General features: G+C 43.6%; 1 long non-coding RNA gene across 1 annotated transcript; it reads left to right on the forward strand.

The window, feature by feature from the left end:
* Positions 1 to 44: 44 nt before the first annotated feature.
* Positions 45 to 21262, forward strand: LOC115091039. The gene is made up of 3 exons (XR_003856590.1): positions 45 to 142; positions 277 to 474; positions 18718 to 21262. It is a non-coding gene; the product is annotated as an uncharacterized LOC115091039 (long non-coding RNA).
* The last annotated feature ends 1965 nt before the right edge of the window (positions 21263 to 23227 follow it).

A 23227-nucleotide genomic window follows, 5' to 3' on the forward strand; every position in this document is an offset into this window, starting at 1 on the left:
ATAGCGGAAGTGACGTTCTCGAAGAACTGACGGCTCCTATAGCCAATCAGACCACAACGTGGGACCCACCAAACCAATGGGCAGAACTACGGAGACGGGTTGGATTGTTACCGTCAAGATAGGCTCAAATCAGTATTACAAAGTAGGCAGTTTTCCCGCCAAATTTAGCGGTTTTAAAATTTTATAAACGGGTTTTTTTTTCCTGCGCGGGGACGGTTCATTAAGCTATCGCCGATAAGAAGCTATAACTCTTTCCCTCCTCGTTTCCACTTTCAGCTTTGACAACAGTGTGGAAAAACGGGGGCGGTGCTCCGTGCATGCGCACCAATATGAGACGTCACAAGCTGTCTACCGGCGAGTCTTGCCGAAATCCAACTGCTGCTTCCGGTTCCGCAGTGCCTAATAAAGTTGCGCATGCTTCTCAAGGGCTTCTGCTGCTCATATTTCAATTGTGCAACTTTTCCTGACAAGAGAGTAAGTTAGGTTAATGTTTTGATACAACGTTGGGCGCAGATAAAATACCGTGAGGGTGGTAAGAAATATTCTATTTTTATTGCAGATATTTTTTTTCATGAAAATAACATGTTATGATGTGCGGACCGACCTACTAGAACACTATTGGGGAAGGATGGGGTGGGAGAACTGATTAAGTCAAGTCGTAGATAGAAGACCCCCAGGTGTTAATGAAGAACTGGGGTCCACAGAATACGTGAGAGCAGCGGGATCAGGATCCGCCTTGGGTCCTGGGGTGAACTGGCGCTGGGTGCGTGCGCTGAAAGTGTCAGAATTAATACATTTATTTATTTATTTATTTTTTCTATACCGGCATTCGTGATTAAAAACCACATCATGCCGGTTTACATATAACAAGGGGGTGTGAACAAAAAACGGAACATTAACAAGTGCAAAGAGTTCATAAAGTTACATTACAACAAGGTACATCCCTATAACTGATTAGCTGTCAGCTGCAATTGCCATGGGAACGTGAAGCCCGATCATGCTGTTGTGACTTTGTGAATCCAGAGGATCTGAAGCATGGGTGTAACTTTTTAAAAATATTTTTTGGGGGGGCCGTGGAGCACATCCCCACCTGTTCCAGTGCTCCAGGTGCTAGTGTTCAATCTTTGCCCCCGCACCTCACTGTCAAACTAAGGGGCGGATGCAATATACAGGCCGATACAGGAAAGTGCGCTCCGGCGGAGTGCACCGTTAGCCCCCGGTTGGACGTGCGTTGCGTTTTCAACGTGCTTTTTTTTACCCCTTATACAGTAAGTGGTAATAGTGCGTGGAAAACGCATGTCCAACCCCCCCCCCCCAGAAACTAATAGCGCCTGCAACATGCAAATGCATGTTGATGGGCCTATTAGTTATTCCCGCGCGATACAGAAAGTAAAATGTGCAGCCAAGCCGCACATTTTGCTTTCAGAATTTAACGCCTGCCAAAGGCAGGCGTTAATTTCAGCCGACACTGGGAAAGTGTACAGAAAAGCAGAAAAAACTGCTTTTCTGTACACTCATCGGACCGATGTTGTCTCAAATGGGAGAAGCGATCGAGGAAGGTCCGTCAGTTATAAACCATGGACAATTTCAGGGTGAGAAAGTTTTATCTGCCCTGAAAGAAATTAACATCGGGATATTGAGTGGAACAGGCAGTTCTCTGCAGCTGTCCAAGGATGGGAAAAGAAAAACAGATATGGGTGAACTAGAAGTTTTGTCTCAGAGAGCTCCATTAGTCATACCGGAGATCACATTGTTAAAAAAAACCAGATATTGTAACTTTAGATGTATTGTGGAATGCTATATCTGTATTTGAGAAAACGATAATTTCCTTAACTCAATCAATTCAAGGTTTTCAAGATCAGTCTATAATTGTAAATCCAGTTGTATTAACTAATACGATTAAGATAAGGGAATTAGATTCTCAAGTAGCACAGATGAAAGAGATTCAGGTAGGCCTAATCCAAGGGGATTCTAGAATAGATAAAAGGATTGAAAGTCTGGAAAATAATCACAGATATAATAATCTGAGATTGATAAATTTCCCTAAGTGCAAGCTTGTATCTCCCAAAGAACAATTTAATAAGTATTTACGGGAAGTATTATCTTTCTCCCCCCTCCAATTTACCTTTAATAATTAAAGCTTATTTTCTCCCTGAGGTGGTTAAAAGAGGAGATAAGGTAGTGATTGGAGAAACATCTAAATCTAATTTGGCGACATCATCCCCTTTGAATGATTTACCTGGGTTCCTTGAGACTTCTCAAGAAGAGCAGATAGAGAAAAGGGGAATTTTATTGGTAACTTTTTCTGTATCAGAGGAGCGAGATAATATGAAAATTTTCCTTAGGAATAGGAATAAATTGTATTTGGGAGAAAGGATTTGGATCTATCCAGACATTGTTAGATCGACACAAATACGTAGAAAGAAATTTTTGAATCTATGTTCTAGAGCCCGTGCTTTGGGTGCACGAATACTAATAAAATTTCTGTGTAAATGTGTATTAACAATTGATAATGTACGGTATGTATTTATGGAGCCAGAGCAATTAGAAAAATTTTTTATTTCTAAGGAAGTATTGACCTAATATCTGTGGAAACTTAGGAAATTATTATTAATCTCACCACTTTCCTTTTTCTTTTAAAGTAATTGATGGGAATATATGCCCTGTTATTTTGAATATGATCTCTTTGATTGCATGGTAAATACATAAGGTATAGCATAAAAACAGGGGTTAGGATTGAGAAGGAAGTTTCTTCATAATTGTATTGTGTATGTTATACCCATGGTAAGGTATGAAATCCTTATATGTAATGTTTTTTGAAAACCAATAAAGATATAATTAAAAAAAAAAAAAAAAAGTATGTGCAGGGGCAGTGGTCCAGGGAGGAAGCCCAGTGGTCGATCAACCGATTGGAGACCAGAGCAGTGACCCTAGCCTTGCAAACCTTCCTCCGGCTCCTTCGGGGAAAGTCGGTACAAATCTTGTCAGACAATGCGACCACGGTAGCCTATATCAATCGCCAAGGGGGAACCAAGAGCTGTCCAGTGGCACTGGAGTAGCAGCAGTTAATGAGCTGGGCGGAACGACATCTGGTAAACAGTTGCATCTCACATTGCCGGCATGGACAACGTGCAGGCCGACTTCCTCAGTCGTCATCATCTCGATCCAGGGGAATGGGAGTTGTCCGAGGAGGCATTTCAGCTCATCTGCAACCAGTGGGGCACACCTTGTATGGATCTGGCCATGCTCAAGAATGCCAAGGCTCCGCGATTTTACAGTCGTCGCAGGGAGACAGGCGTCGAGGGTGTTGACGCCCTGGTGCTTCCCTGGCCAACGCACATTTTGTTGTACGTTTCCTCCCTGGTCTCTGATAGGCAAGGTGTGCTCTTTCTTTTGAACCTATAAAGCGGATGACGCTGAAGGATCTTACACTGTGTTCTTGGTAGCTATTTCTTCGGCTTGTCGAGTGTCGGAATTACAGGCGTTGTTTTGCAGGGAACCTTTCTTGCGCATTTCGGATTCAGAGGTGTTCTTGCGGATGGTTCCCTCTTTTCTCCCAAAGGTGGTGGTGTTTCACTTGAATCGGTCGATCAAGCTCCCGTTTTTCTCAGCGGTGGATCGGTCGGATCCTGTTGCAAAGGATTTGAGAAAGCTAGATGTATGCAGGGCTCTGCTACGGTATCTAGAGGAATCCTTTCAGTGTGTCAGATCATCTCTTTGTGTTGTGAAGTGGTCCAAAAAAAGGTAGTATGGCCTCAAAAACTACGATAGCTCATTGGCTGAAGGACGCTATCAGTTCCGCGTACTTGCTGCATGGTAAGACGTACCGGTGGGACTTCAAGCCCATTCTACACGGTCCCAGGCAGCGTCATGGGCGGAATGTCACCAAGTTTTGCCTCAGGAAATTTGCAGGGCGGCTACTTGGAAATCTTTGCATACTTTTGCAAGACATTACAGATTAGACGTTCAGGCTTCGGATTCCAGGGGATTTGGGGAAGAAGTGCTCCGAGCGGGCCTCTCCGGATCCCACCCTAGGTAAGTTAGCTCTGGTACATCCCAGGTGTCTGGGTACATACAAGGAAAGGAAAATTAGTTCTTACCCGATAATTTTCGTTCTGTAGTACCACGGATCAGGCCAGAGCCCCGTCCGCTGTTGTGTACACTAAAGTAACAGAGAGTCCGCTCGTGTATCGCTTCTGGATATTGGTACCACATTATCGTTTTTTGTTCTATTGGTTCAGCGGGTTCTGTTCCCAGTTGGGGGTTTGACTGAGCCTTATGATTGATGGAAGTATAGTTAGTTGTGTAGTTTGGTTTTGTTCCATTCTGCTTTGACATTACATAAAACTGAGGGACTGTGGCTGGCACCTTGGTATATATGGCAGGGTTGTTTTGAAAAAAAACTTTTCTGTCTCCATCTGCTGGAGGGGAGGCAAAACCCAGGTGTCTGGACTAATCTGTGGTACTACAGGAACGAAAATTATCAGGTAAGATCTAATTTTCCTTTATCTAGTACAGAGCTCCCTATCTCATACATGTATAGGCTCACGCACACTCCATCTTTTTCATAGGCAGAGGCTGTCACAGACAATCGAGATCCCTGTCTCTCATACACACATGCACATGCTCCCTATCTCTCCTAAATACAAGGTCTTACACACATACTCACAAGTTCCCTTACTTATGTACACACACTTCTTCCTCTCATACACTTTCCAACATATTCTCTCTCTCTTCCACTTGCAATTATACACGAACTCACGCGCGCTCTCTCCCCCCCCCCCCCCCCGTGAACCCGCGCGCGTTCTCTCTCTCCTCCCCCCCCCCCCCCCCCCGCGTGAACTCGCACCGATAAAACGATCTCATGGAGCAACGCACGACGCGTCTATAAAGCATGGATCAGCACATCTGCGGCGCAGGGATCTGCGCATGATGCACAGCTGACGCATGGCGCACCTATGGCGCAGAAGTCGATGCGCGGCGCATCTGGGGTGCAGGGAGCTGCACATGCCACATCTGGGGCACAGAAGTCGACACATGGTGCATCTAGGGTGCAGAAGTCATCGCAGACACAGAAGTCGGTGCACAGCGCATCTATGACACAGGGAGGTGCACACGACGCATCTATGATAAAAACCGCAGTGCACGAGGCACATACCGTTCATAGCGCAAAAAGACTGCACGTGGAGCATACTCCAAGGAAGAGAACAGAAAAGAGAAAACACTCTCATGATTCACAACAAGCTCATGTCAGCTCTGAAGTTGATTTGAAGAGTTATCTGCTTCGGAATCCCTCTCATCAGGTGGGGCACCACTAAGTGAGAGTACCTTTTCTAATATCTCCTCCGTCTCTAGGTCTAAGAGACACTCTCCTTCTTTACAGGTTCTGTTAACCAAATGGGTTCGTCCATCTCCCATTATTTCTCCTAGAGCACAACTAAAGGAACATTGCCTGAGGACATTTTGTTGGCGGCAATTCCAACAAAAGCCCCAAAGCAAAATCTGCACATCCCCCCCCCCCCCCCCCCCCCCCCCCCCACAAGGTACTCTGACAGCATTGGCAATGGCTAAGATCTCGGAGGACTTAAACTCTTTTTTCCAAGATCTAGAGCATTCTAAACAACTATCACTACTGGACTCCCCTCAAGGTTTACCATCTTCACCTTTAATGTCGAACCATTTGAACCAGACACTGAACATGCTCCAGTTCCACCTCTTAGCCCGGGTTTCCCGGAATCAATCCATTCTTCCAACTCTTCGACAGGATTGCCATCAGATCCACCGGAGGGCCTAACTGAACCTTATTCTCCTCCGGAGGATTTAACTTACTCAAAATTTATTGAGAAGGTAGGCAATCTCCTCCAGATAGAAACTGGAAAAGTTCCGGATCACAGGGCAGAAATGCTAGGAATCTTAAAAATTTTTGAATTTCCTCCCGAACCGACTGCTTTACCACCACATTCAGTATTAGACAATGTTGTCTTCAAAATCTGGAAAAACCCCTTTTCAACAACGGCAACTCCAGAAAGATTGATATCAAGTATAAAATGCATAATTCCACAATTTATACCATTTCCCAGCTGCCTCGCCATTCCATTGTGGTAGAATCGGCTTTATCCAAGGCAAAGTGTACTAAATTACATTCAAATGCTCCACCTGGCCGTGAAAATAAATTCCTGGATGACTTTGGAAAGAAGGTGTACCACTCTTCCATGCTCTCAACTAGGATACAACACCATCAATTTTATACAACTCAGTATCTCTTTGAGTCGCTACAAAAGCTGCGTCCAATTTGTTTATCGGAGGACAAAACACTTCCACAATCCTTTTTGGATATAGAAGAAGGTCTCAGACATTTACTACAGTCAATTTATGAGTCATTCGAATCATCAGCAAGGGTATCCGCTTCTGCTATAGCGGCCAGATGTCTCGCTTGGCTTAGAGCAAGCACAATTCGACCTGACGCAAACGAAAAACTTGCTGATATCCCATGCGCAGGAGACAATCTCTTTGGAGATAAATTTGGAGACACAAAGAACAACGTGCAGCCGTACTTTCCCTGACAACTCCAGCAGAGTCTCACAAAACTCAGCAGCGGTTCTTTCCTTACCGTCATCGATATTATGCAAGACCATACAATAGACCCTATTCTCAATACAGACCTCAATCATATGTCCTTCCCAGAAACATCTCAACCTGCTTCAAGGGGCCGTCCTAGACAGCAATGGCAACAAAAGCAGCCATTGTCTTTTTGAAATTGATACAGCCACCACCACCAAATTTCATAGGAGGACGGCTTCAATTTTTCCTAAGTAACTAGGAGTCTATCACGTCAGACCAATGGGTACTCAACATCATAAAGAACGGTTATCATCTGAACTTTCAGTCCACCCCCTCTCTTCCTCACATCCCTCTGACTCGAATGGGAAAATCCCACACAACATCCCTTACAACGGAGTTGGTCAACCTACAACTTCAACAGTCCATACGTATCATTATCCCAGGACAAGCAGGGTGCTAGTCCTCACATATGGGTGACGTCACTGAAGGAGCCCTATCACGGAAAACTTTCTGTCAAAGTTTCTAGAAATTTTTGACTGGCATACTGAGCCCACTGAGCATGCCCAGCATGCCATGATCCCTCGAGACACAGGGGTCTCCCTTCAGTCTTCGTTTTTCCGCACTGCAGTTAGCATCGCGGAGCAGGAGCCCTGTGTGAACTTCTTCACACAACTTTGTCTAGAAAACAAATTAAAAATCCCTCTTTTCTCATTCCCAACATCGGGGTCTTTCTTCAACCACCGGCCAGTGAGTAAATTCTTTGTTTCCGACTCGATTCGAGTTTTAAAAAGTTGTGGTCAGATCCAAGATGGCGCCGTAAGGAGAGGACGCGCCGAAGGAGCTCCGCACTCTTGAAAAATTTTTTTTTTCTACGTACCTTGTAAAGAATGCCTCATACCAAGAGGAAGGGGAAGGTGAGGCTGGTTTCCACACCCACCGCCTTACCGGGTCCCCTTCAGCCGACGATCGAGGGTTTCTTCGGCGCGGCAATAACTTCCACCCCAGAGAGAGGGTCCACGGAGGCGCCGGGTATAGAGCAAGCCCAGACGCCATTGGACATATCAACATCGCTGAGTCCTGGGGCGCCCAATACTCCCTCTCCCCCTATCCACGGTGAGTCCCTTGAGCAGACCTGGACCGTGCGACCTGAACGGCCGGCAGGGGAGCAGACGGATGTGGCTGCGATTGGGCCTGAAACCGTTGGAGCAGCTGGGCTTGCAGACGCTCGTGGAGAGCAGGACAAACAACTGAGAGCCGCCATGCAGGTCGGGGCGGTTGAGAGCACGGCTGCAAAAACCACCATAAGGGGAGAGAAACCGGCAGAGGAAATGCTTAGGATTTCGGAGGTCTGCCGGAGGCAGGAGGTAAGCCTTGAATCCAGTTTCAAATTATCAAGGCCACAAGTAATAACATTAGACATTGTGTGGAATGCCCTGGTTGCGCTGGAAAAGGCCATTTCAACATTAACTGTGGCAGTAACAGCTTTACAGCAAAAAGATAATGAGTTAAAACCTGTACTGGATTCTCATGAGAAGAAACTTAAAGAAGTTGAAGAAAGAGTAACTAAAATTCAAGAAGTCCAAACAAAGTTAATACAAAGCGAAGCAATTACAATGAGGAAGCTGGAAGACTTAGAAAACTCGCAAAGATATTTAAATTTGAGGTTACTTAACTTTCCTTCTATTAAATATGTCTCATTGCGAGATATATTTAAAAAATACTTGATGGAAGTCCTCTTATTTCCAACAGAGGCTATACCACCTGTTTCGAGTATATATTTTGTAAAGAAAACAACTGTATCATCCCAACAGGAACAAAATCCCCCTATTAATATAGGGGATGACCTAACAGCAATTCTTGAATCCTCTACAGTGGATCAGTTGGAATTTCGAGGAACTGTTATGTGTACTTTTGTATTTTCTGGAGACCGAGATTCGGTATTAAAATGCTTTCTTTGTAACAGAGAAAAGTTGTTTTTTGATGAAAAAATCAGAATATATCCAGATATAGCAAGAAGTACTCAGTTACGCAGAAGACAGATGTTACAAATGTGCCAAGAAGCCAGACAACTGGGGGCTAAAATAACAGTCAGATACCCCTGCAAATGCCTGATGTATATTAATAATAATAGATATGTGTATTATGATCCCTTACAATTGCGTTCTTATATTGATAATTTTGAAGCTGAGAGAGCTGAACCCTAGAGTAGGGCAGTAAAGAGTTTGCTAACTCTCCTTTTGATTTTGTATAACTGTAATGATGGAAATAATGCTCTTGTATATTGTCTTGGATCTCCCATTACATTCCTTAATTTTTTTACAGTAATGTGCAGGAGTTTAAGTGTGAAACTTGTTTTTGGATTTATTGTGTAAAGCAACGTATCTTCTTGGAAGTAGGATGGATATAAGAATATTGTATTATGGAAAATCCTGAAACTTTTGTTTAATTATTGAAAAATTTAATAAATATTAAATTGCAAAAAAGTTGTGGTCAGATAGCCATCGATGGCTGTCCTGGTTATCATGGCCACAGGATTTAAAAAATGCCCTAAATATAATCGAACTATGTCAATTACTGATCCACACCTTGAGTGTGTATTATGTTTAGGGCAATCCCATGATGTTTTTTCGTGTCCAAAATGTGCAGAAATGACCGCCAAAGGATGAAAGGCATGTCAGGAAAAGATGGAACACCTTTTCCACATCCAGTTACTGCCTTCCACATCGACATCCACCCATTTGTCTCTGGCCGGAGACAAATTGATTATTGATTATTAAAAAACATCGCATGGAGGGTTCGGGAGACCGGTCGTCACCGATCCCGTCTGCGGCATCAACAAAATTAACGTCCGGGCTTGAAAAAGTCACTGAACATCGTCTAAAACATCGAAATCGGCATCGACATTCCTCGATTCCGGAGGCCCTGTTATCACCGGAACAGCCAGGAGTCAAGAGACCTCGTCTACAGGAAGTACCGAGGCCTGCTACACCAAGGCATTCCCCACCTCTAGAGGTGCCGGACATCGAGCCACCACAGGGCCCTGTGGTAGAGCCGATGATGCCTTCACTGCCACCACTTATAGCTGCTCTGCCTGCAACAGCTATAACAGAGGAACTGAACGGATTCATCCGCCAGGCAGTATGAGAAGCGCTTCAGGACTTACATCCATCGACACCGATGACTCCTCCGATGCCGGTGCCCTCGTCGAAGCCGACACCATTGTCTATGCCGGGACCAGCACCGATGCTGATGCCATTACCATTCCCGATGCCGGTACCTGTACCAGAGACTCCAATACAACCAGATGTATCGTTTTTCAACCACTAATGGAAAAACTTGATGCCCTCATCGGTGCTATGCCATCACAACCTATCCCTACTAAGCCAGCAGGTATAGGAGATACTCCTGGTCCATCCCCACTATATGAACCTCAACCAGGGCCTTCAGGACTGTCCAGACCAGTTGTACTGTCGATAGCACCGAGGTCTTCTCCTGCTTCTCTTTCCAAACATACACCATATGACTCTTGGGAGGATAGAAACACTGATTCATCATCAGAAAGTTTTATGTCTGAACCATCTGCTCCTGAGGGAAGAAAGAAGTCTCCTCCAGAGGACTTATACTTTACCACTTTTATAAAAGATATGGCAGACACAATCCCTTTTATATTAGTGTCTGAGGAGGATACAAGACAGCAAACCTTAGAGGTTCTTCAATTTGTGGATCCCCCTAAGGAAGTCCTAGCCATCCCTAATCATGAGGTCCTGGTAGAGTTACAACATAGATTGTGGGAATATCCATGTTCAGTCCCGCCAGTCAATAGAAGAATGGACACTACATATCTAGTACAGTATATCCCTGGTTATTAAAGGGCACAACTACCACACCAATCAGTAGTGGTCGAGTCGGCTCAGAAAAAAATCTAAGACTACGACCTCATTCGTCTACCCCACCAGGGAAGGATCACAGATTCCTAGACTCTCTAGGAAGGAAAGTCTACCAAGGAGCAATGCTTAACTCCAGGATAGCGTCTTACCAACTTTACATGACGCAGTACCAGAGAAATCTCTAGAAACAAATGCAGCAGCTGTAGACGAGGTCACAAATGCAGCAGCTTATCTACAAATGCAGCAGATGATACAAAATTGTTCAGAGTAGTTAATTCACAAGCAGATTGTGATAAATTGCAGGAAGACCTTGTGAGACTGGAAAATTGGGCATCAAAATGGCAGATGAAATTTAATGTGGATAAGTGCAAGGTGATGCATATAGGGAAAAATAACTCATGCTATAGTTTCACAATGTTAGGTTCCATATTAGGTTCTACAACCCAAGAAAGAGATCTAGGCGTCATAGTGGATAACACATTTAAATAGTCAGTTCAGTGTGCTGCGGCAGTCAAAAAAAAGGGAATGGTGAATAAAATGGAAAATGTCATAATGCCTCTGTATCACTCCATGGTGAGACCGCATCTTGAATACTGTGTACACTTCTGGTCGCCGCATCTCAAAAAAGATATAATTGCGATGGAGAAGGTACAGAGAAGGGCTACCAAAATAAGGGGAATGGAACAGCTCTTCTATGAGGTAAGACTAAAGAGGTTAGGATTTTTTAGCTTGGAGAAGAGACGGCTGAGGGGGGATATAATAGAGGTGTTTTAAATCATGAGAGGTCTAGAACGGGTAGATGTGAATCGGTTATTTACTCTTTCGGATAATAGAAAGACTAGGGGGCAATCCATGAAGTTAGCATGTGGCACATTTAAAACTAATCAGAGAAAGTTCTTTTTTACTCAACACACAAACTCTGGAATTTATTGCCAGAGGATGTTGTTAGTGCAGTTAGTATAGCTGTGTTTAAAAAAGGATTGGATAAGTTCTTGGAGGAGAAATCCATTACCTGCTATTAATTAAGTTGACTTAGAAAATAGCCACTGCTATTACTAGCAACAGTAACATGGAATAGACTTAGTTTTTGGGTACTTGCCAGGCTCTTATGGCCTGGATTGGCCACTGTTGGAAAAAGGATGCTGGGCTTGATAGACCCTTGGTCTGACCCAGTATGGCATGTTCTTATGTCTTTATGTTCTTATGATTCCCTACCTCAGCAGTACCAGGATGTAACTAATGCAATTGTCCATAAAGGACTAGAAGCTGGAAAACATGAGGTTCGTGCTGCATACAACAGCTTCGAAACTTCTTCAAGAGTTGCAACTTCTGGGATCAGTGCACGCCATTGGGCCTGGTTAAAAGCCTCTGACCTTAGGCCTGAGGTACAAGATAAGTTGGTGGACTTGCCTTGCTTGGGCGACAACCTTTTTGGATCAAATGTTCAGGATGCAGTAGCCCAACTTAAAGAACATAGAGAGACACTGCATCAGTTATCTGTTGTCCCACAAGACTCTTCTTCAGTGTCACATCATCAACTAAGAAAAGATACCAGAAAGTCGTACTACAGGCAGAAAAGGTACTATCCACCAGCGCCTAGGGGCAGATCTTCCCGACCACAACAAAGATCTCAGCCCAGACAACTTAGAGCCACTAGGCCTCAACCGCCAGCGCAAACAGGCCCAACTGCAGGTTTTTGAAACAAGGCCAGAGAACAGCAGCCAACTTAGCAACCCCGACCCAACCATACCAGTAGGAGGTCGCGTTTCCTTCTACTACAACCATTGGTTAAGGGTAACAATGGACGAGGTTACCAACTCAGTTTTCTATCAATTCCAAAAGACTCTCCACCAAAGTCTCTTTGGATAAACACAGATCACATCTCTCTCTTCCAAGCAGAATTAGCCACCCTTCTGAGAGCCAGAGCTGTAGAACTGGTACCCTGGAGGATTCTACTCCTGCTATTTCCTCATTCCAAAGAAAACAGGAGGCTTGCGTCCCATCCTAGACCTCCGAAATCTCAACAAATTTCTACAAAAAGAGAAATTCAGGATGGTCTCTTTGGGCACCTTACTTCCCCTTCTTCAGACAGAAGACTGGCTCTGTTCTCTGGATCTACAAGACGCTTATGCTCACATTCTAATATTCCCTCTTCATCGCAAGTATCTGCATTTCCTGGTGGGTCATCAGCATTTCCAATACAGGGTTCTACCTTTCAGACTTGCCTCAGCACCCAGAGTGTTCACAAAATGCCTAGCGGTAGTAGCGGCACACTTACACAAGGAAAGTGTATACGTTTTCCCCTACCTGGACGATTGGCTCATCAGAAGTCAATCTCAACAAGGAGCTCTCAGACTCACAATCAATCTGCTCCACTCGATGGGTTTTCTCATCAGTTACCAAAAATCCCACCTCATTCCATCTCACTGGCTGCAATTCATTGGAGCAGAATTGAACACCCTACTATCAAGAGCCTTCCTACCCGAAGATCGGGCAGAAACACTCTCCTCATTAGCAAAACAGCTACGTTTTTAGAAACAGGCGACAGCTCAACATTTTCTAACACTACTGGGTCACATGGCCTCCACTGGGTCACTCTTATGGCCAGATTAGCCATGAGAATATCCCAATGGATGCAAGCAATTCAACCACTGTCATCTCCAGGTCAGATAACCCACCAATTACGTTCATCTCCCCTTTGGTGGACAAACAGGGACAACTTGCGCAAGGGCCTACCCTTCCAACAACCAGCTCCACAGATAACTTTAACTACAGATGCATCCACCTTAGGTTGGGGAGCTCACATAGGCAATCTCCAAACCCAGGGTACTTGGACAAAACTCGAAGCAACATTTCAAATCAATTTCCTGGAGCTACGAGCTATACATTATGCTCTACATGCGTTCAAGGACTGCTTTTCACACAAGACTGGTCTTATACAGACAGACAACACGGTAGCCATGTGGTACCTGAACAAACAAGGAGGTATGGGCTCATATCTCCTTAGTCAAGAAGCCGCACAGATTTGGGTCTGGGCTCTAGTACACTCCATATTTCTCCGGGCCACTTATCTAGCGGGCATTCACAACATAGTTGCAGATTGTCTCAGTCGTCAGTTCCAACCTCACGAATGGTCCCTGGATCCCTTATTAGCGACCAGGATATTTCAACATTGGGGACAACCAACAATAGACCTTATTTGCCTCAGACATGAATCACAAAGTAGACAGGTTCTGCTCCCTGCAGAAACAGAAACACCAGCCAGCCAAGGACGCCTTTGCTCGCCCTTGGAACTCAGTTCTTCTATATGCGTATCCCCCGATACTGCTACTAACCAAAACGCTAGTGAAGCTACAACAGGACAAGGGTCTAGGATACGCATAGCCCTGTATTGGCCTCGACAAATGTGGTTTCCCATACATCTCGACCTATCGATCACAGAGCCAATTCGCCTGGGCACAGCACCCACTCTCATAACTCAGGACCAAGGCAGGTTGCACCATCCCAACCTTCAATCCCTATCTCTGACAGCCTGGATGTTGAAAGCTTGATCTTACAACCACTCAATCTTTCAACTAATGTCTCTCAAGTGCTTATAGCTTCACGTAAACCTTCCACATGAAAAAACTATTCTTCGAAGTGGAAAAGCTTCACCTTGTGGTGTACACAAAAAGACATCGACCCTTTTTCCTGCTCCACATTGTCCTTACTAGACTATCTATGGCACCTTTCAGACTCTGGTCTCCAGACCTCGTCTGTAAGAGTACACTTAAGTGCAGTCTCAGCTTATCATCATACAATAGGAGATGCACCAGTATCCGTGCAACCTCTTGTCAGTAGATTTATGAGAGGTTTAATTCACCTTAAACCACCAATACGGCCACCAGTCACAGAATAGGACCTTAATTTAGTGCTAACAAGGCTCATGCGTTCTCCTTTTGAACCCATGAATTCCTGTGATGTTAAATTTCTCACATGGAAGACTATCTTCCTAATAGCCATTACATCTGCTAGAAAGGTTAGTGAGTTACAAGCACTTGTCACATACTCACCCTATACGAAATTCCTACAAGACAGAGTGGTACTCCGTACACATCCAAAATTCCTTCCCAAGGTAGTTGCGGAATTCCATTTGAACCAATCCATAGTTTTGCCCATATTCTTCCTAAGACCTCATTCTCACCAAGGTGAGAGGGCTGTACATACCTTGGGCTTTACATACCTTGGACTGTAAACGTGCGCTAGCATACTACTTAGACCGCACTGCAGTCCATAGGAAATCCACTCAACTCTTTGTTTCTTTTGATCCAAACAAGCCAGGTAATCCAGTGGGCAAACAAACTCTATCCAACTGGCTAGCAGATTGTATAGAGTTCTGCTATGACAAAGCAGGTCTTCCTCTCCAAGGACGAAAAAAAGGCGCATTCAGTAAGAGCAATGTCAACCTCAGTAGCACACTGTCATTCAGTGCCAATTTGTGACATTGTAAAGCTGCTACATGGAGTTCTCTTCACACTTTTGCAGCTCATTACTGTTTAATGCAGCTCATTACTGGATAAAGAAGGAAAACAAGATTCAGCTTACGGATAATCTCTTTTAAAGAACTTGTTTCCAGTATAATCCAACTCTTTCTACATCCAACCTGCTGTGATTTTAGGCTGCCTCCATCTTTTCCAACAATCCTTTCAATGTTGGTTCAATGCAAAATGACTCAGCCTATCTATATCTTGCTAATCACCCATATGTGAGGGCTGGCATCCTGCTTGTCCTGGGAAAAATTTGAATCGAAAGTTTTCGGAGGTGAGCCACCACCACTGCTAGGCACTTTGTGAATACCCTTGGGGCTGAAGATAGGGCCAAAGGGAAAAACCTTGTATTGGTAATGTATATTCGGCACTTGAAAACAGAGGTAACGCCAAGAAGATGGGTGAATTGGTATATGGGAATATGCATCCTTCAGATCGATGGAACATAGCCAGTCATTGGGCTGGATCAGTGGCAATATATTTTTGAGAGAAGTCATTTTGAATTTCTCTTTCTGGATATGTTTGTTGAGTGATCGCAAATCCAGAATAGGTCGAAGACCCCCTGATTTCTTGGGAATGAGGAAGTATTGGGAATAGAACCCTTGATGATGTTGATGAAGGGGAAAGCAAAATTGCTTACCTTGTAATAGGTGTTATCCCAGGACAGCAGGATGTAGTCCTCACGAAACCCGCCTGCCACCCCGCAGAGTTGGGTCCGATACATTTTATTATTTTATTTTTGCTAACGCTCATTGCTACATACGAGATTGAAGGGAGACCCCTGTGGCTCGAGGGATCATGGCATACTGGGCATGCTCAGTGGGCTCAGTATGCCAGTCAAACGTTTCTAGAAACTTTGACAGAAAGTTTTCCGTGATAGGGCTCCGTCAGGGACGTCGCCCATATGTGGGGACTACATCCTGCTGTCCTGGGATACCACCTATTACAAGGTAAGCAATTTTGCTTTCCCCTTCATCAACATCATCAAAGGTTCTATTCCCAATACTTCCTCATTCCCAAGAAGTCAGGGGGTCTTCGACCCATTGTGGATTTGCGATCACTCAACAAACATATTCAAAATGACTTCTCTCAAAAATATATTACCTCTGATCCAGCCCAACGACTGGCTATGTTCCATCGATCTAAAGGATGCATATTCCCATATACCAATTCACCCATCTTCTTGGTGTTACCTCTGTTTTCAAGTGCCGAATATACATTACCAATACAAGGTTTTTTCCCTTTGGCCCTATCTTCAGCCCCAAGGGTATTCACAAAGTGCCTAGCAGTGGTGGTGGCTCACCTCCAAAAACTTTCGATTCAAATTTTTCCCAGGACAAGCAGGATGCCAGCCCTCACATATGGGTGATTAGCAAGATATAGGCTGAGTCATTTTGCATTGAACCAACATTGAAAGGATTGTTGGAAAAAATGGAGGCAGCCTAAAATCACAGCCACATTAAATATATAACATGGAAGACAGTTTTTCTAATCGCCATAACATCTGCACGACAAGTCAGTGAACTCGAAGCCTTGGTTCACTATTCTCCTTATCTAGAATTCTACCATGACAAAGTAACCCTTCATCCTCACCCTTCTTTTTTGCCTAAGATAGTATCGTTTTTCATATCAATCAAACCATAACTCTACCTATTTTCATGCCGAAGCCTCATTCTAATGAACATGAAAAGCTTTTGCACACGCTAGACTGTAAAAGAGCATTAGCTTACTATAAATAAAGGACTCAATCCACTTCGAGACCTTCTCAACTGTTTCTTTCTTTTAACTCGAATGATCCTGGACAACCAGTCTCCAAACAGACTATAGCTACAATAAACCAGTCTCCAAACGGACCTTTGCTACAATAAACGTTCCATTAAACTTATCTCAAAGCCTCAGGCGTACCAAATCCGCACCACTGTAGCATCAGTTGCCCACCTGAACAAGGTTCCCTTAACTGATATATGCAAAGCGGCAACATGGTCATCCATTCATACCTTCACTATTGCCTACAGCAGCAAACGACCTCTGATGCAGCATTAGGCACAGCAATCTTATCAACACTTAAAAAGACATAAGACTGTCTACTACTTCAGAGGGTTGTTGTCCATCACGTCAAAGATACATATGCATGGGACACAACCCGGGAGCTTGGGACTCCCATAAAGCATGGTTAATTCAGCCCTGCTATCGACGGGAAAAAGCAATTTTGCTTACCATAAACGGTATTTCCGTAGATAGCAGGATGAATTAGCCATACAATCCCTCCCTCCTCCCTAGACAGTCATACAAAGGTCACACATAGTGTGCTAACTCTCCTCTCACTTGGCTACAAAGAAACTGAAGAGGTGAGGGAACCGCGCGGGAACACGACCACACAGTCGCACAGAGTCAAAGCTCTGTGCTTAGCTGAGGAAACTCCGCCTACTCAGGATCGCGACGCTCTCCCATACAGCATGGCTAATTCATCCTGCTATCTACGGAAACACCGTTTACGGTAAGCAAACTTGCTTTTCTCCTGGTCCAGCCGGGGCTTATCTCTCACTAATTCTGTTTCTGTTCAGGAAGTTTCTTGCAACCCAGTGTTTGCTAAATGATTTGCTGTATAGCAGGATACAGAGGTCTTTGCTTTCTCAGCAAATTTCTTTCTCAATTGTTTAAAGCCCACAGTGGATCTAGATCAAGGCTTCCCAAATCTGTCCGGGGGATCGTACAGCCAGTTGGGTTTTCAGGATATCCACAATGAATATGCATGAAATAAATTTGCATATCATGGAGACTAAGTATATATGAATTTAAGAGGTTATATGTGTGCACCCAGTCCAAAGAGCTCCTGGCTCTCAGAGAACAAATCTGATGTATGGAGGAACTGAGGCAGACAGCTATAGAGGAGACCTTCAAGGACATAGAGTGGTTCCAACTCCCATCAAGCAGCCCTTCTGCTTTGAATGAACAAGGTCATCTGGCAGGAAACCATCATCACCTATGTGTGGCAGGAAGTGATCCTGTAGCTAGGACCTGCCCTCCAAGTGTTGCTTTATCCTCCTGCATCCAGGGGCGTGTTCCCACAGTAACTTAGTAAATGATGGCAGATAAAGACCAAAGGTCCACCCAGTCTACCCAGCAAGTTGCTTTTGGTAGTAACTGCCACGCCATGCAGGTTACTCTCATACTGAAGTGTTACTTAGATGACAAGAAGTAAGTGGTACCTTATTGAAGCATGAGATTTTGAGAACAGAGTCCTCATTTTTCATTTCCATCCTCTAGCCTGTAAAAGTACCCACACTATGAACAGTGTGGGTTCCTTGCCCACAGTGAGGAGAGGGCAATTTAAAACTTCCAGTGGGTAAAAATTGCCCTCTGTTTTCTCTTGTTTGTTAGTAGAATAGTGGGTTCCTTGCACTGATTATTGATTAAGTTGAAAGGTCCATCAGACCACCTTTGCAGGGAGCATGGAGAGGCTATAATGCATGGTCTCTGATTGTAGATTCTCTGGCTTGAAGAGAAACTGATGTTCCCCACAGAGCTCCAATACATTGGTTAGCTCCTTGTATGACCAATAAGTATCATGCTTAGAGCAATAGCTGGCTTTCCTTTGCACAGGGCCAGTGAGTATACCCAAGGAACTTAATCCAGGAACCCATTTTCAGTTTCTAATTTACAGTTCAGACCATTAGCCATTAGTCTACCTATTTTATGTTTGTAATATTAGAGTATTAAACCCTGCTCTATTTTATTTTTAGATCTATATTCTGAAGTACTTTGTGGAACAAACGCCGTACGCATGTGTGGAATTTAACAGTGGAGTCGTGAAGTAGGCTTAAAAAGAGCAAGTGCTGGACACTCTGCAGAAGAATGGGGCCTCTACATGGAAATCCATCTTTGCTATAGTGATCTTTGAATTTACCAAAAAGGGCTGAATTTGCAGGCTGCCACCCCATCATCTAAGCTACAAACAATATAGTTAAACAGTTTTGTGAATTCTGATAAACACCCTTTCCTCTCCTTAAGTCCTGGGTTTATTTCCTGAAACAAACCTTTTTCTATTCAAACTACTACTGGCTCCATTGTGTGTGCACTTCGCTTGGCTCTGTCTAGAATGAAAGTATAGAAAACATGAGGCTTGCAACCATTGGAGGCTTTAATTAGGACAGTAGCACCAATAATTCAAATTTAAAAAGAAAAAGGAATCTAAATATAAGAAATAGGACTAAGACAATAAAGTAACCTTGGTTGGTGAGGTGCAGGAGTTTGGGTGGCATGCACTCTTGGCCTCAATAAAGCTGCCTTTCTGTTGAATAGAGAAAGGGTTAGGTATAATGGGGGAGTCAGTGCTGCTAGCAAGAGATGTTTTTCCAGCTTCACACCCCAGCCCTCACCTCCAGTCCAGCCACCACAGCCTCTCGCCTCTTCCCCATTCTGTTAAACTGCAGCCACATTGATGCAGTGAATGTGGCGCATAGCTCTGATCAGGTGACTTTTTGGTATGGAAACTTTCTGTCCCTTGCTTGGAAAATGGCAGTCCCAGCCTGATTGCCTGAGTGAGCACCAGCCCAGGCCAGCCATGCCCATTTTCCTCTTCTGCAGCCCAGTCCTTTCCGGAATGATCCTCTTCCTGGTGCCTGTGCTGCAGCCTCTGCTCTGCTTACCTGCTGCTGCTGTAGTAGAAGTGCTCAGATAAAGTTGTTGGTAGAGAACCCCAGGACCTGAGTTTGCAAGAATGCCTTCTCTTCCCTGCCCTGCCTGTCCATCCACCATGGGGAGAAGGATCTGGGGATGTTCTTGCAGCAGCCTCCTTTCATCTGGGCTGGGCACCCAAGAGATGCAGGACTCTCTTCGTAAAGGCAGTAAGACTTTTTATTAGACTAGCTTGATACATTGCTTGACCAGCTTTGGGGAGTTCTCTTCCTCTGGATGGACTAGAATGAGCCATCTGCAAGCTGGTCAAGAAATGTATTGACTTAGTCCAATAAAAATGGGTAACCTTCCTCTTACAGGGGCCAGGCTCCCCCATAAAGCCCCCAACCCATTTTCTGAGGTGCAATAAAAACCTGCTCCCTCCATGGGACCCCAGAAAAATTAACAATTAACCAATAAGTAAAACCTTACCATTAAGTTGTTTCACCATTTAAAACCTTGCCATTAAGTCACTTCAGCATTTAAAACTTTCTAGTGTTACTGTGGGGAGCTAGAGACAGGGTCAAATTAGGCTGCAGCTGCCTTCTAGGTACTTCTTTCCTGAAAGTTGCAAATTGGTGCCAGCAGATCTCAAGCATACTTTTGCTCAATCATGCGATGTGGCAAAGGTGCACTTGAGGTCGGCTGCTGCTATTTTGAAAATGGCAGTGCTAGGGCAGGAGGCCCAAGAGGTGCTCCAGTCACCATTACACAACCAGAGTTTTAAAATTAAGATTTTACACCCCTACACTTAGGCCTAAGGAGGGAGGGGAGACTGCTGCATGACCTCTACCAGTTAGAGAGAGGTGTTGAGGGTTCAACTTTGAGGAAGCATCTCTCCAGCTCTGTATCCAATGAGTGTCCTTCATACCACTTAGTTATACTATCTTAGAAATAGGAAATGGCAGAAGCTTTGTGGGGGGGGGGGGAGACAATAAATGTCTGTGCCAGCTGCACTAAAAGGCTGTTTTGTACAACAAAGCAGTAAGGAAAAAAAAGTGCCAAAATGTCAATAACACTTAAAAATATTTATTGAGCAAAGGAATTAGGATCCTTTCGATAACAGGTTTTATTTTATTGTTTGTATGTGATTGTATTAATTGTATAATTTTATGTTGTAAATCACTTAGGAAGATATTTTTCTGTTAAGCAATACATAAATGATAAATAAATAAGAGGTATCTTCTAATCCAGTCCTCTAGGCACACCTAGTCATTCAGGTTTTCAGGATATCCATAATGAATATGCATTGCTTTGTATGCATTGCTTCCATTTATGCAAATCTCATGCATATTCATTGTGGATATCCTGAAAACTTGACTGACTAGGTGTACCCTGAGGGCTGAATGAGAACCCCTGAGCTAATCTGCTGCCTTTTATTTTATCCACGGATTGTAAACTATATTATGAAGACTCACAAATGCGTTACGTAGAGAAAAATTGTGGTATGTGAATAACCATAGCTTGGGCTGTCATTAATCTGGTTGCTAGTTCAAGCAAAAGTTTGTTTTTTCCTTTAAAATATATGGTTTTAATTTATTTTGATGTCTGTTTGTGCTACACATTTACAGTTCTGTACATTGTTTAGTAAAAGATTCATCATCAACAACAGATCAGATTGTTTCTGATTCATTCTTTAGAAGGAGTTTCAGCAGGTCAAACTGGACTTTTGTCATAATGACATTTACACACCCTCTTTCTTGTGAAAAGTGTCTGAGATGCTTAATGCTTCAATAAACAAGGGCTTTGGTTTTCTATCACATACTGACTCAAAGGGAAGTGTTCTAGTCATTGAACCATCAGCATTACCGTACTTCGTGTTGCATCAGTGTTTGGGTTTGGTTTTTTTTAGGTCTTCCCTCTGGTTGCTGGCTAGGCTTAATTCTGAATAAGCATTGAGATTTCTCAGGATCAAGCCCCCAAAGTCACACTGCTTTGTGTCCTCTGTTCTGCAAAAGTCCTGAGCAACAGAAATAGCTTTATGGAAATATTTGTCTGTGTCCTGTGGAGATGTAATTTTGTGCTTCATTTTTTTTCAAACATCTGAATTTTGCAGAACTTGTCTGTGTGTTGATGTGTGCAGGGAACTGGATGCAGTACAGTAGTGCATTTACAGCTTCTCATAAGACAAAATAACAATTACATGCTGAAAAAGGAAAATAAAATTCTATGCACAAAATAAACCCTGCTGGTTGACATATAGGTACTTTTCTGGACTCGTTTGGCATGTAGGATGAGGGACTTCCTGCTATTTATGTACACATATTCTTTCATTATGAAACATTGGAACTTCGTACTCATAGAAAGTTAACTAGTGTTAACTAGTCAACTTTGGTCAATACAAATTTTCAAATACTATATTAAAAAACATGACTCTGTGGCTCTACATATCTTAGGAAGGGAATGAATTGCATAGTGCATTATCAGCCTCATTACAACATACATGAATCTCATCTCTTTTTGTTACATAATTGTTCTATGTTACCAACTACAGAAATTAGGTGAAAGAAACACACTGAGCATGTTTTGAGTGATGTAATCTCAAACTTAGGATATTAGCTAAAAACAATTGCCCATACTTTGGTGTCCTCACTATTGCTTTTAAATATGTTCAAAAGCATCTGAAAGCTGCTGGAGCTGTCTGTGGGCAAAGGGGTGAGTTTGTTCCATCTAGCTGCCCTGGGGAAAAATAGAACTGGCCAGCCTGAGGAGTTTGTCTCAGAAGGACACGATCCAGTGCTGCTGAGCCTTGGCCCCGCCCCTTCTGCTGAAATCATCTTGGGTCTTCACAAGAGTTGTACTGTGGGGTCAGGTTGTTTCCAAAGGGGTGACTCTCTTTGATATTGCCTCTTTCGGAACTTCTTCAAGAATGTCACCTTTGCTAGAAGGAGATGAACCGCTCTGGCTCAGCTTTGATTTTTTGATCTTGTTTTCTGGTTTTGACCCCAGGTTGAAATTGCCATTGTGGGGCATACTAGGAAGGGGAGATGTTAATCGATGTTGCTTGAGATTGGGTGGGACTGTAATTTCGATAATGTGGTCATTTGTAATGCAATCTATTCCAGCTGCTTATTGAGATTTGGGGGAAGGTCAAGCTGTAATAGAAAATTTTATACTGATGTTTCTTTATTATGTGCGGATTGGCGAGCACATGCACACTTTTGATTTATCGCTTTAGTTTGTGAGGTAGTTTTTCCAGCTCCATAGTGGGATTGGGGAGAGCACAAGGCTGTACTGGGGATTTTTATTGCTGTATTTTTATGTTTATTGTTATTCTAGCTGTGGTATTAGGCCTATTGTAACATGTTGAGTGTGGGCTTTGCCTGCAAAAAAGCATGACTAACCTGGCATTTCAATACATTATGTGATCCAACGCCATTGCAATCAATAAGGAAAAAATAAGAGAAAAAATACAAATCCAAAAAGTAAGAATTTGATATAGAAGTGTTTGAAGCTCGGGCACATGACGTCACCGAGGAAGATGGCCACCTAACCCGCGAGCTCCCAAAACAACTTGAGACAAATCTGTACCATCCGAGGTCCTCGCTGTTTGTAAACCTATCTTAGCCAAACCTA

This window comes from Rhinatrema bivittatum, chromosome 4 (genome assembly GCF_901001135.1).
Source record: "Rhinatrema bivittatum chromosome 4, aRhiBiv1.1, whole genome shotgun sequence".
Classification (NCBI taxonomy): Eukaryota; Metazoa; Chordata; class Amphibia; order Gymnophiona; family Rhinatrematidae; genus Rhinatrema; species Rhinatrema bivittatum.